Below are 17187 nucleotides of genomic sequence, written 5' to 3'. Positions count from 1 at the left end.
GGACTCAAATACAGAAACCTAGGATCAGATTAAGCATGTACTGATACCTATTCCGAAGAGTGAAACAGTATTTGTTTCCCAGGAGCTAGGTCATGTACTGATACCTATTCCGAAGAGTGAAACAGTATTTGTTTCACAGGAGCTAGGTCATGTACTGATACCTATTCCGAAGAGTGAAACAGTATTTGTTTCGCAGGAGCTAGGTGCTGCAAACAGAACAGCTGCAAATTCATGAATTATTAGAAGGGAGAGGGAATGGTGGTGACTGGTTATGCTTAACTTGCTAACATTTTTGTTTTGCAAAAGAATTCTGCCATGCATTTCTGCAAAATGTCCCGTAGTGTCGCTATCTGTATTGTCTTGTGATATTTTGACTTGGTCAGTTCTATATCAGAAGTGCAAAAAGACAGAACTTTCTTTACATATGGTTCCTTTTTGTTTGGTTGGTTTTTGTGGGTTGATATGGTTTGGATCTGTGTCCCCGCCCAAATCTCATGTCAAATTGTCATTCCCAGTGTTGGATGTGGGGCCTGGTAGGAGGTGACTGGATCGTGGGAGTGGTTTCTTGTGAATGGTTTAGTACCTTTCAGTATCGTTCTCATGACAGTGAGTGAGTGAGTTCTTGTGAAATCTGCTGGTTTAAACTGTGTGGCACCTTTCCTCCCTCCCACTGCAGCTCTGTGTTCTCTCCCCCTGTGCCTTCTGCCATGTTTCTAAGTTTCCTGAGGCCTCCCCAGAAGCCAAGCAGATGCCAGCATCATGTTTCCTGTACAGCCTGTGGAACCGTAAGCCAGTTAAACCTCTTTTCTTTATAAATTACCCGGTCGCAGGTATTTCTTTATAGCAATGCAAGACTGGACTAATACATTGGTTTTAAAAAAAATCAGTGAAAGAGGCTGGGTGCAGTGGCTCACACCTGTAATACCAACACTTTGGGAGGCCAAGGCAGGCAGATCACCTGAGGAGTTTGAGACCAGCCTGGCCAACATGGTGAGACCACGTCTCTACTAAAAACATAAAAATTAGCAGGGCGTGGTGGCACATGCCTATAATCCCAGCTACTCAGGGGGCTGAGGCAGGAGAATCACTGGAACCTGGGAGGTGGAGGTTGCAGTGAGCTGAGATCGTGCTACTGCACTCCAGCTGGGGTGACAAGAGCAAGACTCTGTCTCAAAAAAAAAATCAGTGAAAGAGAACTTCTAATTTCCAAAACCCAGTAAGTGGCCTTGTTTCACATATTTATTAGAAGAAGGAATTTCATCTGTTCATAAACTCTGTATACTTTAATTATTTTCTTTTTCTTTTTGTTTGAGATGGAGTCTCGTTCTGGGCTGGAGTGTAGTGGCATGATCTCAGTTCACCGCAACCTCCACTTCCTGGGTTCCAGCAATTCACCTGCCTCAGCCTCCCGAGTAGCTGGGAATACAGGTGCCCACCGCCCTGCCCAGCTAATGTTTGTATTTTTAGTAGAAACGGGGGTTTCACCATATTGGCCAGGCTGGTCTCGAACTCCTGACCTCAGGTGATCTGCCTGCCTTGGCCTCCCAAAGTGCTGGGGTTTCAGACATGAGCCACCACACCCGGCCAACTCTGTATACTTTAATATTTCCATACCATATTCAGCTTATTGTACAGTTTGGACAATCAAAGTTATGCACATTTTAAGAATAATTTCTTGAGGGCAGGTTAATTCTGGTGTGTGTTACAGTTCTTTTATAATTTCAGTAATTTCCTGAGTTGCAGAGGCCTCACTGAATCAGTGTTAGGCATCTTGATGGAAAATAATTGTGATGGTTTAGGGGAGTGAGGAAAAAAAGGTTTTCCAACTCAAAATCCTGATGAAAACATTTGTAGAGTAGGGTATATTATTGTATAAAAATGTTTAGGGCCGGGTGCAGTGGCTCATGCCATAATCCCAGCACTTTGGGAGGCCAAGGCAGGTGGATCACCTGAGGTCAGGAGTTCAAGACCAGCCTCGCCAACATGGGAAACCCCATCTCTACAAAAATACAAAAATGAGCCAGATGTGGTGGCACGTACCTGTAATCCCAGCTACTCGGGAGGCTAAAGCAGGAGAGTCGCTTGAACCTGGGAGGCAGAGGTTGCAGTGAGCCGAGATCGCGCCACTGCACTCCAGCCTGGGCAACAGAGCGAAACTTCATCTCGAGAAAAAAAATAAATTAATTAAAAAATAACAAAAACTAAATGTTTAGATAAAGAAATCTAAACATTATATGCCACATAACATTTCAATCAATGATGAACTGAATATACAACAGTGGTCCCAGAAAATTTTAATACTCTATTTTTACTGTACTTTTTCTGTGTTCAGACACACAAATACTTAGCATTGCCTTACAGTTGCCTACAGTACTCAATGACATGCTATAGAGGCTTGTTGCCTTAGAGCAATAGACTAGACCATCCAGCCTAAGTGCGTAGAAGGCTATGCCATCTAGCCTTGTGTACGTGCTCGCTGTGTTGTTTACACAACAAAATCACCTAATGACACATCTCTCCGAACGTATGCTCATCGTTATGTGGCACCTGAGTGTTGACTATGTGGGTAAACCTTAATAAAGTAGAGAAGTGTTGGCAAAAATAAATTATCTGGTGGGCAGAATAATGGCTCCCAAAGATGTCCATCCCAATCCCTGTAACCTATGAATATGTTGCCTGATGCAGCTGAGGGCCTTGAGGTGGGAGGATTATCTTGGGTTCCTCTAAATATAATCAGAAGGGTCCTTCTAAGAGAAAAAAAGGGGCAGGAGAGCCAGAGAAGGAGGGAGGACAGAGAGCAGAGGCTGGAGTGATGTGAGTGACAGCTTTGCCAGGCCAGGGAAGGCAGGCGGCCTGTAGAGGCTGGAAAAGGCAAGGAAGAAATTCTCCCGAGAACATCCAGAAGGAGCACAGCCCTGCCAGCACGCTGACTTTTAGTCCCATGACTCCCAGGTCCAACTTGCGAACTCCGGGCATGCAAGATGATAAATGTGTGTGGCTTTAAGTCACGAAGTTCATGGTAAATTTGTCACAGCAGCAATAGGAATCAATACAGATTCTCATCTGCACTAATGAACACAGGAAAGAAGGACCAGGAATGGCCCTGCCGAAAGGACCTAGCCGTCAGCCTCATGCACTGTGCAGCTGGCCGCGTCCTGGCAGTCCAAGGGCTCAGGCTCAGTTCACCCTCCAGGCAGCAGACAGCAGTCTTCCCTGTCCTTAATAACACCCTGCATCCCACCTCCCAGTCCCTGCAAGATGCTTGAGCAAGGCATCTGGTCCCAAGAAGTTATCTCACTCTGGGCAGCCATACAGCTATTACTTATAGTGTCATTTTGATGATTGATGAATGTCCTGGGCCCCAAAATGACTCATCACTGAGTAGTGTTATCTTGAGGGAGAGGCTTCTGCCCTTGGGGCAGCTCCATGGAGCCTTCAGTTAAACTGGCTGCTGAGCAGGGCGCAGATGATTCAAATTGCAACTGTTTTTCTGTTTATTTTAAGCTCAAAATAAGAAAAATCTCTCCAGTGGGTTTTGCTTATTCAAAAACTTTAAAAGGTACTCCAGTCTCCCCACATGGCAGCTTCAAGGCCCTGAAGGCTGTGCTGAACCGCAGGCCCTGGCTTGGCTTCTGTTCAAGTCATCAAGAAACTTCTAGAATTTAAGATGGCAGCTCCCTTATCAGATCCTCTCTGTGAATATACAGGGGGGATGCTTTGTGGCCAGAAGGCAGGTTGGGTTGTAAGACGTGTTTAATTTCTCTCAGGAAAAAATACAACAGAAAACAAAACAAATCCTGAGTACTGGCAATAAGAAAAACCAGCTTTCTGCCTAGAAATGTTTACTCTTCTACAATTGTAGAACATCCAGGAAAATCATGGACTCCAAATAAAAAACCCAACAAACAAAAACACTTTCAGTCACCTCCTAATTTTTAGAATGAGTAGAAGAGATAGATGAATGACTAAATGAGTGATTAAAATGGGTTTAATTTTTATAATTAATCAATGAAAACATGATCACGCCCAGCTTCCATCCTGGGTCTAGCCAGCAAGATCCCAATTTTGGAAGCATGTAAAACTCAGAAGTCTTTATTACAAATTACTGATTCCGTTTACTCCAAATATGAGATTCTAATGTCACCCTGGGATAGAGAAAGCCTCTAACTGCACAAAGTCTGTAGGTAAAGCCAGGGGGCCAGGCACGGTAGCTAATGCCTGTAGTCCCAGGACATTGGGAGGCTGTGGCAGGCGGATCACTTGAGGTCAGGAGTTTAAGACCAGCCTGGCCAACATGATGAAACCTCATCTCTACTGAAAATACAAAAAAATTTAGCTGGGTGTGGTGGCGCATGCCTGTAATCCTAGCTACTCTGGAGGCTACGGCAGGAGAATCGCTTGAACGCCAGAGGCGGAGGTTGCAGTGAGCTAAGATCACACTACCGTACTCCAGCCTGGGCCACACAGTGAGACTCCCTCTCAAAAAACAAACAAACAAAACAAAAACAAAACAGTGAAGCTAGGGACCTAATGACTGGAGGGAAAGGCTCCGTATTCCTTGGGGAAATCGGCTTTATTTAGACATGATGTTCCCTCTGCAAATGGCTCTCAGCTGGCCTTGGGCCTGCTATTCAACTCTCTCCACCTCGTTAAGTGTAGAATCTAAGGTTCCCATCATGTTCCTTAGATGCGGAGTGTCTTTTATTCTAGGAAGTCTCTTTGATTAAATGGCAAATGTGCCACGTGTGGTGGCTCACGCCTGTAATCCCAGCACTTTGGGAGGCCGAGGCAGGCGGATCACGAGGTCAAGAGATCGAGATCATCCTGGACAACATGGTGAAACCCCGTCTCTACAAAAAAATACAAAAATTAGCTGGGCGTGGTGGTGCGTGCCTGTAGTCCCAGCTACTTGGGAGGCTGAGGCAGGAGAATCGCTTGAACCTGGGAGGTGGAGGTTGCAGTGAGCCGAGATTGTGTCACTGCACTCCAGCCTGGTGACAGAGTGAGAGACCGTCTCAAAAAAAGAAAAAGAAAAAAAACCATGCCAGGCAGGTCCACACTTTACAAACACTCAGCTTATCCTTGACCTTTCCGCAGCCCCTCCCAGGCTCCCTCCACCTCCAGCGGGAGGGGCTGCCGCCACCACTGGGTCCTCCCTCTGTCCCTGAGTTCCTCTCCACCCCAGGCCCTGGAGAGCTGCGGTTACTGTGGTAACAGTAAGGAACATCCTAGCATTTGTGGGCTAGCGTACACACCTACTGACCATGACTCACATTATTTCTATGGGAAAATACCTTCTGAGTTTTAACCAACAACTCCAATCTGCTCTTGAATATGTCTATTGCCTTTATAATGCCTCCTCTTCTTGGCATCCTATGGAAATGAATTTTCATAATCATCAAAATGAACCAGTGAAAGGGCTGAGCTTAGGGCTGCAAAGTACTATAAACCTTAAAAGCAAAGGGCATCAGTGTTATCGCTAGGTAAAACAGTAAGGTAAACTGCAGATCTTGGATAAGTCAAAGGGACTTTCAGTGTTCTCAACAGTAAAATGGAACTATAAAATCAATGAGATCAGGTGAAATGCTCTTGAAATTGTAGGGCGATAAATAAATTCAATTATCGTTATCTATATTGCATTTATTTATTTATTTATTTGAGACGAAGTCTTGCTCTTTTGCCCAGGCTGGAGTGCAGTGGCACAATCTTGGCTCACTGCAACCTCTGCCTCCCGAGCTTAAGCAATTCTCCTGCCTCAACCTCCTGAGTAGCTGGGATTACAGGTGCGTGCCACCAGGCCCGGCTAATTTTTGTATTTTTAGTAGAGACGGGGTTTCACCATGTTGTCCAGGCTGGTCTTGAACTCCTGACCTCAGGTGATCCGCCGACTTCGGCCTCCCAAAGTGCTATAGTGCATTTACAAGAGCAAAGACTAGAGAAGGTCATCCTTGGTTCAAATCCTGGCTTTGACCCATTCTCTTCTATTTGCACTATTAAACATTCATTCTATTTGAACTGTTCTAGCTGTGTGAACTTGAGCAGGTTACGTAAGTGCTTTATGCCATACAACAGTTGTCCCTCAGTATCCGTGGGGGATTGTTTCCAGAACCCCCTGCAGAAACCAAAACCCACGGATGTTCAAGTTCCTGATAAAACGGTATAGAATTTGCATATAACTTACTATACTCCTATACTTTAAATCATCTCTAGATTACTTATGATACTGAAAACAATGCATATACTACGTAAATAGTTGCTATACTGTATTGTCTAGGGAATAATGACAAGGAATAAAATCTGTGCATGTTTAGTACAGATGCAGATTTTTTCCTGAATATTTCCAATCCGAGGTTGGTTGAGTCCACAGATGCAGAACGCACAGAGAGGGCCAACTATATTATCCTCCCGTAATAATAGTAACTGTAGAAAACGATGATTGTGGCCGGGCGCAGTGGCTCAAGCCTGTAATCCCAGCACTTTGGGAGGCCGAGACGGGCGGATCACGAGGTCAGGAGATCGAGACCATCCTGGCTAACACGGTGAAACCCCGTCTCTACTAAAAATACAAAAAAAAAACTAGCCGGGCGAGGTGGCGGGCGCCTGTAGTCCCAGCTACTCCGGAGGCTGAGGCAGGAGAATGGCGCAAACCCGGGAGGTGGAGCTTGCAGTGAGCTGAGATCCGGCCACTGCACTCCAGCCTGGGCGACAGAGCAAGACTCCGTCTCAAAAAAAAAAAAAAAAAAGAAAAGAAAAAAAAAGAAAGGGTAGGGGGCGGTTGGCTGGGTGCTGTGGCTCATGCTGGTAATCCTATCACTATGGGAAGCTGAGGNAAAAAAAAAAAAAAAAAAAAAAAAAAAAAAAAAAAAAACAGAAAACGATGATTGTGAGGATTAAAGTGTTAAAAAATGTAAAGTGCTTGGACATACAAAGTGCTATGTAAGTGTCGGCAATCAGCAGCAGCAGCATAGCCTAACAGAAAGACAGTGGTCTGGAAAGACAGTAGCCTGGGAATCTGATAGGTCTAAGTGGATGGGGGATGTCTTGTATTGTTGTAATTACATGCAGCTGCTTTATTGGTCACTCAAGAGGAAACTTGGTAATTATTTTAAATATTTGTTTCTTTTGGCTGAGTCATCACTAGATAAAACTGTGAAGTAGATGAATGATTTTCTTCATAATTTGATATTCTATTTTTTTAAGTTCACAGCTGCTGTGGTCTCCAGTCTGAGGATTCTCCTGATTCATGCTACTAAGGGCTCACCTGCGCTTGCCTTCTCCCTGGGAGCTGTCGACTCGCAGTTAACTCTGTAGGTTGAATACATGCCATCCGCTCCACTCCCTCTTCAAACCCACTCAGATAACCATGAAGGAATAAAATAGGAAGAAGCAAATGGTAGTGGAGATGCAAAAAAAGTCAACAATATTTTGGAAGACATAAGTTGTTTGGACAAAGACATCGAATTTAACGTCAGCTTTCCCCATTCTGCTGAGGGTCTATACCTGAAGAAGCCAATAAAAGATAAATTGAATCCAGCCTGGGGTGGTGGCTCACCCCTGTAATCCTAACACTTTGGGAGGCCGAGGCGGGCAGATCACTTCAGGCCAGGAGTTTGAAACTAGCCTGGCCAACATGGTGAAACTCCATCTCTACTAAACATACAAAAAAATTAGACTGGTGTGGTGGTGGGCACCTGTAATCCCAGCTCCTTGGGAGGCTGAGGCAGGAGAATCACTTGAATCCGGGAGTTAGAGGTTGCAGTGAGCCAAAATGGCGCCACAGCACTCCAGCCTGGGCGATGGAGCAAGACTCCATCTCAAAAAAATAAATACAAATAAATAATAAATAAATAAATGAATTGAATCCACTATGAATCCTCAAAAGTCTCAGAAACTGGAAGCACTAGACCTCTCTGAATTCAGGGGATCAGGATGTGGCTGAAAACGGGAGAATTCTTTCAATGTCTGTGCAAGAAGGAGCTGGACCTCAGATCTTCCTCCTCACTCCACACAGCCAGAGGCTGTCACTCCACTACCACCTGGCAGGTGACAGAAGATTTGCTCTCTGAAGACGGCAAACCAGAGATGTCCTGATCCAGGAGATGTGAGGCATCACAGAGGGCAAGAAAACAAGGCATTTCTGAAATGAGTAAGGCTCTCAGAAGTCACATATGACGGGCCATTGTCCCCACTCCACCCCCGAGATGGCACACTAGCTCACTGCTTTTTCTGTGCAGGGTGACAGTATTGCAGAACTCTAGGGAACCATCATCCCATAAACTGCAAGGTCAAGGGTGCTCCCTGTATCACCTGGGGGAATGGTTAGCTCAAGACAAAAAGCCGGTACTCCCCTTGTCATCTCATGGCGAGGCTATCAGTTGCTAAGCCTCGTGCACATACACTGAACTTCTGATCAGTAATTTGGTGAATGGTCAAGGATCATCAGAAATTTGAGGAAAGCCTCTACTATGTAGAAGGCCAGAGATCAAAACAAAAGAGGAAAAAGAGCCCAGAAAAAACAGACGGTGCAGGAAGGAGATGACTTCAGAAAAACAACGATTAATATCTTCAGAAAGAGAAGAGAATTGTATTCATGACACAATTACAGCATTCTATGAAAAGGAAAAAACTTCAGGGCATATGAAAGAATTCTTAAAAATTAAGAATAGGATGTAGTATTATCCACACAATGGAATATTACTCAGGTATAAAAAGAATGAAGTACTGATTTGTGCTAAAACACAAATGAGCCTTGAAAACACGGTACTCAATGAAAGAAGCCAGCCACAAAAGAACATGTGATGTCTAATTTAATTACATTTACATGAAATGTTCAGAATGAGGCGAGTCCATAGAGATGGAAAGATTAGTGCTGTTTTGGGCTGGGGGAAATTGGAAGATTGGAGGGTGGTAAATAAAGGGTATGGGTTTTCTTTAGGGTGACGAAAATGTTCTAAAACTAAGTGTGGGAACAGTTGTACAATTCTGTGAGTAAACTACAAACCCATTGCATTTTATACTTCTTTTTTTTGTTGTTTTAATTTTCAGATACAGTCTCACGCTGCACCCAGGCTGGAGTGCAGGGGCATGATCTCAGCTCATTGCAACCTCTGCCTCCTGGGTTCAAGCGATTCTAGTGCCTCAGCTCCTAAATAACTGGGATTACAGGTGCATGCCACCACACCCATCTAATTTTTTGAGGGCATTTTTAGTAAAGATGGGGTTTCACCATATTGGCCAGGCTGGTCTTGAACTCCTGGCCTCAAGTGATCCTCCCACGTCAGCCTCCCAACGTGCTGAGATTACAGGCATGAGCCACTGTGCCTGGCCAAATTTTATACTTTAAATGGGTGAATTGTACGGTAGGTAAATTATATCTCAATGAAGCCATTCAAAAAAATTAAGAAGAATAGGATAGCGGAAATAAAAATTTTCACAGAGGATTCTATGATAAAGAGACAATTAGAATAAAAAGACAAAAGATGAAAAACAAAAGAAAGTTAGATGGTCAATTCAGAAGGTTTAACATCTGACTAGTAGGAACCCCAGAATGGGAGAACGAAGAAAATTAAGGGGGAATATTATCAAATAAATTGTGTTAGTCAGAACTTGAGTTTGACTGTATGGAACCCCAAACCCAAATAATAGTGGTTTAGGTATTATTTAGGTATTATTTTTATCACATGGTTTTATTTTTATCACATAGTGATAAAAATGGTTTTATTTTTATCACATAGTGGGTGGTTAGCAGATACAGGGTCTCTATGTTGTCAACAGAGAACCAGATTATTTCTATCTTTGAGCTTAGACATCATTAGTTTTGCTCTCATCCTCACACAAAATGGTCTCTGCCCATTCTCTTCCCATCTCAGGCATTGCAAATATGTTTCAAGCAGGAAAAAGATAGGAAAATTTGTGTCTACTGTAACTTCAACTTACATCTCATTGGACAGAACAGAGTCACGTGACTTCATCTACCAACAAGATGGCTGTGAGGCACATTGCCATCCTGCATAGAGATATGCTGTTACTAAGAAAGAAGGAAAGATGTATTCAGTAGACAATTAGAGATCTCAACTACAGAAATAAACAGTTTCCCAAGAACTAGAAGATGGCCCCAGATTTAAAAGGCCCACTGAGCACCTAGAACAAAGAATGAAAAAAGATCCACAATAAGTCATAACCTTGTAAAATTTAAGAACACCAGGCCGGTTGCAGTAGCTCACTTCTGTAATACTAGCACTTTGGGAGGCCGAGGCAGGAGGATGGCTTGAGCCCAGGAGTTAGAGACTAGCCTGGACAACATAGTGACACCCTGTCCCTACAAAAAAAAAAACACCCCAATTAGCTGCATGTGGTGGTGCATGCCTGTAGTCCCAGCTACTCAGGAGGCTAAGGTGGGAGGATCACTTGAGCCTGGGAGGTCAAAGCTGCAGCGAGCCATGATTGCACAACTGCACTCCAAACCTCCGCAACTGTCTCAAAACAAACACACACACATAGATTTTTTTTTTTAATCCTAAAAGCTTTCAGAGAGAACAAGCAGGCCACATACAAGGATCTAGAATCAGTACTCATTCCTCTCAATAGCAACATCAGCCACTATCAGCAGTATAGTAAGTAATCACTTAACGTCTTCCACAGGGTCTCTGAAACTGCGACTTGAAGCAGAACAACATATAACCCAACTAATTGTGCCATAAGCTAATTGATGTAAACAAGAATTAAGCTCCTGTGACATATTTCTGGCTCCCTAGATATCACCAGACTTCTAAATAAAGACCCCAAACACTTCTAATATTAAACATTGAAATAAATGTGATCTATATATACATTTAAGAAGGATGAATAAAAACAAGCAAGATAATTATTTCCCCACTTTCAGGTGAATCAGTGAGGGACGATGGTTGTGGTGGTGGTGGGTTAAATCAAGGAATACCTATTTGCAAAGTGGAAATTGTCAGGAGCACCTCCTGCCACCATGTAGCTCAGAAACAAGAACAAATTCCACGGGCTCTCTGAGTACTTTTGTACCACGTCATTTGTTTGTTTGTTTGTTTATTTATTTGGAGACAGTCTCACTTTGTTGCCCAGGCTGGAGTGCAGTGGCATGATAGCGGCTCACTGCATCCTCCACCTCCTGGGTTCAAGCAATCCTGCCTAAGCCTCCTGAGTAGCTGGGACTACAGGTGCCCGTCACAATGCCCAGCTAATTTTTTAATTTTAATTTTAATTAATTAATTTATTTTTGAGATAGAGTCTCACTCTGTCACCCAGGCTCGAGGGCCGTGGTGTGATCTCGGCTCACCCCAACCTCTGCCTCCCTGGTTTAAGCGATTCTTCTGCCTCAGCCTCCCGAGTAGCTGGGATTGCAAGCATCCGCTGCCACACCCGGCTAATTTGTTTGTATTTTTAGTAGAGACGAGGTTTCATTATGTTGGCGAGGCTGGTCTTGAACTCCTCACCTCAGGTGATCCACCAGCCTTGGCCTCCCAAAGTGCTGGGATTACCGGCGTGAGCCACCGTGCCTGTTTATTTGTTTACTGCTGTGCATTTGTATGATTATCACAGACTTTACAAGTTCTATTTGACAATGATTTGTATCCATCCTGGAAATGATTGGAAATGATTTGTTTGCCCCCACCAAATCTCATGTTAAAACTTGATCCCCAGGGTGGTGGTGGTGGAGGAGGGATCTGGGGGGAGGTGTGTAAACTTGATCCCCAGGGTGGTGGTGGTGGAGGAGGGATCTGGGGGGAGGTGTGTAAACTTGATCCCCAGGGTGATGGTGGTGGAGGAGGGATCTTGGGCGAGGTGTGGGGGTCATGGGGTGGAACCCTCATGAATGGCGTGGGCTGGTCTCAGGGTAATGAATGAGTTCTCGCTCTCATGAGACTGAATTGGTTCTCAGCGGGATGGATTGGTTCTGATGAGAGAGGGTTGATATAAAGTCAGCACACCCCCAGGTATGAATCCCTCTTCACGTGTGCCTGCTTCCTCTTTGACTCTCTCTGCCGTGTTTTGACAGAGCACAGAAGCCCCCACCAGAAGCCGCGCAGAGTCCAGCACCATGCATCCTATGCAGCGCGCAGAACTGTGAGCTAAACAAATCTCTTTTCTCTAAAATTACCCAGCCTCAGGGATTCCTTTATAAAAACACAAAGTAGACTAAGACACATTCATTTATTTATCATCTAAGTCATTGATTCCAGTTGAGGATCAAGGGTGGCCGGAGCCACTCCTGGCAGCTTAGGACATAAGGCAGGAACCAGCTCTGGACTGGACGCCATCCCATTCCCGTATGTGTGCGCACACACATACACACACACACACACTCATCCTGGGGCCATTTAGACACATCACTTAATCTAATGGGTACATTCTTGCCATGTGGGAGGAAATCAGAGTACCTGGAGAAAACCCACACAGACATGGGGAGAATTCAAAACTCCACACAGTGACCTCAGCCAGGAATTGATTTTTTTTCCTTATAAATGTTATAATGTGGCTGGGCATGGTGGCTCACGCCTATAACCCCAGCACTTTGGGAGGCCGAGGCGGGCAGATCACCTGAGGTCAGGGGCTTGAGACCAGCCTGGCCAACATGATAAACCCCTTCTCTATCAAAAATACAAAAATTAGCTGGGCATGGTGGCGGGCACCTGTAATCCCAGCTACTCGGGAGGCTGAGGCAGGAGAATTGCTTGAAGCCGGGAAGCGGAGGTTGCAGTGAGCCGAGATTGCACCACTGCCCTCCAACCTGGGCAACAGAGCGAGACCCTGTCTCAGAAAAAGAAAATAAATAAATAAATGTTATAATGAGATGATGTTGAACAAAACCATGTTCTTTGAGGACCTGCTGTAACTTCAGAACCTGAGGAAAATTTTCATCCTAGAATTCTCCATTAGGTAGTAAATTTCTACACATCATGAAAGTTGTTGATTAATGTGTAGTTTGGTGAAATTGTTTCTTGACATTTACCATCCACCCAGGGAGCTATCATCCTCTCACTAGCCATGTAAAACCTAGAAGGCACAGACCTGCTGACGAAACATCAGCATCTCTTTCAGAAGTTAGGACTTATTTTAGGAACTTATTTTAAGTAGTTATTCCCAAAGACAACAATTTGACTTTTGCACCTCTCATTTGCTTCTCATTCCATGAAGTTTGACCTTTTTTGGAGACAGGGTCTCACTGTGTTGCCCAGGCTGAAGTGCAGTGGCATGAAAATGGCTTGCTGCAGACTCGAACTCCTGAACTCAAGTGATCCTCCCACCCCAGCCTCCCAAAGTGTTGGGATTATAGGTGTGAGCCACCAAGCCCGGCCAACTTTTTGTTTATACCAAATAACTGTTCACCTAAGTTAATTTTGCTTTTTTATTTTAAGTTTTCCTGCAGATACAAGAAATCAAGCAATAGACATTTTGTATTTTATTTTATTTTTAGAGACAGGGTCTCACTCTGTTGCCCAGGCTGGAGTGCAGTGGTGACATCATAGCTCATTGTAACTTTGAACTCCTGTGCTCAAGCAATTCTCCTACCTCAGCCTCCTGAGTAGCTACGGCTACAGGCATGGGCCACCATGCCAGGCTAATTTTTAAAAAAATTTTGTAGGGAATGGGGTTGGGGAGGGGTTCTTGCTGTGTTGCCCAGGCTGGTCTCAAATTCCTGGCTTCAAGTGATCCTTCCACTTAGGCCTCCGAAATTGCTGGGATTACAGGCATGAGCCACTGTGCCCTGCTGATAGCTGTTTGTATTGGCTCCATTAGCAGCAGCAGAACTTAGCAAATGGTTAATGACAGTAGTTTGATAATGTCATCAGATGTTTCAAAAAGAAAAGCAGTTCAGTCCAATAATGGCCCTTTTTTCTTTCATACAATTAATTCCTGGAATCAATATATGGAGGTTCATTCTGCCAAAGGTGAAATGTCTGACATCATTGCTAACCGTATTGTAAACTCAGCTTTAAAAACTGGCTAAAATTAAAAACTGATTCCAAATTAAAAGGATTTTCTTTTTTTTTTTTTTTGCAGGGATAATAGAAGTGCAATTTTTGGAGGAGCACTGCACTACAGGAAAAATAACATGCTCTTAATACTGTTAAGAAACCAAATGGTCTTGGCAATGATTTCTTGGATGTGACAGCAAAAGCACAGGAAACAAAAGTAAAAATAGACAAGTGGGACTACACCAAACAGAAGAGTTTCTGCACAGCAAAGAAAACCATCGGCAGAGTGAAAAGGCAACCTACAGAATGTGAGAAAATATTTGCAAACCGTATATCTAATAGGAGTTAATATCCAAAAATATATAAGGAACTCCTACAACTCAATAACAAAAAATTAAATAACCCAATTCAAAAACAGGCCAAGGACTTGAATAGATATTTCTCCAAAGAAGACATACAAATAGCCAACAGGTAGAGAAAAAGATGCCCAACATCACTAATCATCAGGGAAACACAAATCAAAACCATGAAATATCACCTCATGCCTATTAGGATGGCTGTCAACACGGTTTGGATCTGTATCGCCACCCAGATCTCACATTTGTTTGTTTGTTTTTGAGACGGAGTTTCACTCTTGTTGCCCAGGCTGGAGTGCAATGGCGTGATCTTGGCTCCCTGTAACTTCTGCCTCCTAGGTTCAAGCGATTCTCCTGCCTCAGGAGAAAAATACATATATACATACATACATACATACATACATACATACATACAAAAATTAGCCGGGTGTGGTGGCGGGTGAGCACCTGTAATCCCAGCTACTCAGGAGGCTAAGAATTGCTTGAACCCGGGAGGCGGAGGTTGTGGTGAGCCGAGATTGCGCCACTGCACTCCAGCTTGGGTGACAGAGTGAGACTAAATCTCAAAAAAAAAAAAAAAAAAAAGAACTCCCCCTTGACTGAGTAAGACCTCACTAGACACACAACAATGTGTATTTTAGGACTGCATACACACGTTTAAAGGAAACTCATGCAACAATCAGAGTGTCTCAGGGCCGAAAGCCAAGAGTCACGTGACAGTGTCTTAAAAGCTGGCTGAAACAGAAAGAAGTCCCACGAGGCTGCATTTATATTTTCCAAGTTAATTAAATTTATTTAATCAGTTGTTTCGGAGCTAGTTTTCCCTTCAGGATTGGTAGCCCATGACAACAGAGAGAAGACAAAGAAACAGCTCGGTTGTGTCTCTATATAATTTATGAATGTTTAAGTTCTCCTGGGACCCCTTTATTTCCTTAGAATATAATTCCTCTCCGTTGTTCCTGAGCAACTCTAGCCATTTACCTTAGAGATACTTTTTTCTGATTTCTCATTCTCCCCTGGTCCCATGTAGCCAAATTGGCATCTTGTAATAAATGTTTGTGTGTTTACATTTCTTTCACTTTATTTTATGAGTGAATCAAGAGGTTAGCTATGCATCCGTGATGAAATAACCACCAACGGCTGCTTCTCAGACAATGTTAGCCACAATTCTATTTTCCCAGTTTCTCAGGTTTTCAACCTTAAAACCATCCTCACACCTCTATGCTCCTGTCAGTTCTCCTACTGCACACTTTTGACTCTCTTTTCTGCTTTTATTTCTACTTCCACTGCCCTGGTTCAGATCCTTGGAACTCCTCCCCCTGTTCTCTGTTTCCTCTCTTTGCCAGTCATCCTGAGTGCATTTGTTCATTCATTCATTCACTTGGTATCAGTTATTGAGTACTCACTGTGTGTGTCAAAGCAGCGATATGAGTATCTCTTCCCTGTGAACCAGCCACGACTGGGATGTGTCCTGAATTCCCCCCTAGAGCATGGATCTTGCCTGTGTTTTCTCTGGGACACTCCTTGCATCTTTCTTGAAGTCCTGTACCAGCTTCAAGGTTTCAGTTCCGCAGATTCCCTCATTCACACTCTCGCCTTTCCCTATTCTCCAGTGGGCATGGTGGTCCCCTTGCATGTAAATTGCATCATAGTAGTGCATACTCTGCGTTACTGGGGTACACGTTGGGTCTGCTTCTTGGCAAAATTGTGAGCCCTGGACTTAACATGGTATTTATCATGTGACAGTTCCTCCAAACATAACTTCTAGAATTCGCTGGTAGTAAAAGGATTTTAAAAGGTACAATAGGCTGGGCATGGTGGCTCATGCCTGTAATCCCAGCACTTTGGGAGGCTGAGGCAGGTGGATCACCTGAGGTCAGGAGTTTGAGACCAGCCTAGCCAACATGGTGAAACACCATCTCTACTAAAATACAAACAATTAGCTGGGCGTGGTGGTGCACGCCTGTAGTCTCAGCTACTCAAGCAATTCTCAAGCAGGAGAATTGCTTGAACCTGGGAGGTGGAAGTTGCAGTGAGCTGAGATCCCCTCATTGCACTCCAACCCAGGCAACAGAGCAAGACTCCATCTCAAATTAAAAAAAAGGTACAATAGTACCATGTTCGCCGGGCGCTGTGGCTCACGCCTGTAATCCCAGCACTTTGGGAGGCTGAGGCGGGTGGATCACAAGGTCAGGAGATCGAGACCATCCTGGCTAACACGGTGAAACCCCGTCTCTACTAAAAATACAAAAAATTAGCCAGGTGTGGTGGCGGGCGCCTGTAGTCCCAGCTACTCAGGAGGCTGAGGCAGGAGAATGGCGTGAACCCAGGAGGCGGAGCTTGCAGTGAGCCGAGATCGCCCCACTGCACTCCAGCCTGGGTGAGAGCGAGACTCCGTCCCAAAAAAAAAAAAAAAAAGTACCATGTTCAACTCCAAGGTAGCATAAAGGTCACTAGAAATAATATGTCTTGAGAGAAAATAATATGATGGCATATGTTTATTACAGCACTTCGGTGGATGTCATGTGGTGTGCCTATAGTTCCACCTGTTTGGGAGGCTGAGGTAGGAGGATCACTTGAGTCTAGAAGTTATGGCTATAGTGTGCTCTGCCAATTGAGTGTCCACACTAAGTTCAGCATCAATATGGTGACCTCCTGGGGGTGGAGGACCACCAGGTTGTCTAAAGAAGGGTGAATCAACATGGGGCAGAAATGGAGCAGGTCAAAACTCCCATTCTGATCAGTAGTGGGATTGCACCTGTGAATAGTCATTGAACTTCAGCCTGGGCAACACAGTGAGACCCTGTCTCTTCCAAAAAAAGAAAGTACTTTGAATGCTGGTAAGTTCTCCCCTTGTCCCCATCCACTAAACAATTAACTATTTC

This window comes from Theropithecus gelada, chromosome 18 (assembly GCF_003255815.1).
Source record: "Theropithecus gelada isolate Dixy chromosome 18, Tgel_1.0, whole genome shotgun sequence".
Classification (NCBI taxonomy): Eukaryota; Metazoa; Chordata; class Mammalia; order Primates; family Cercopithecidae; genus Theropithecus; species Theropithecus gelada.
The sequence above is the reverse complement of the archived record's forward strand: the minus strand, read 5'-3'. Positions refer to the sequence as shown.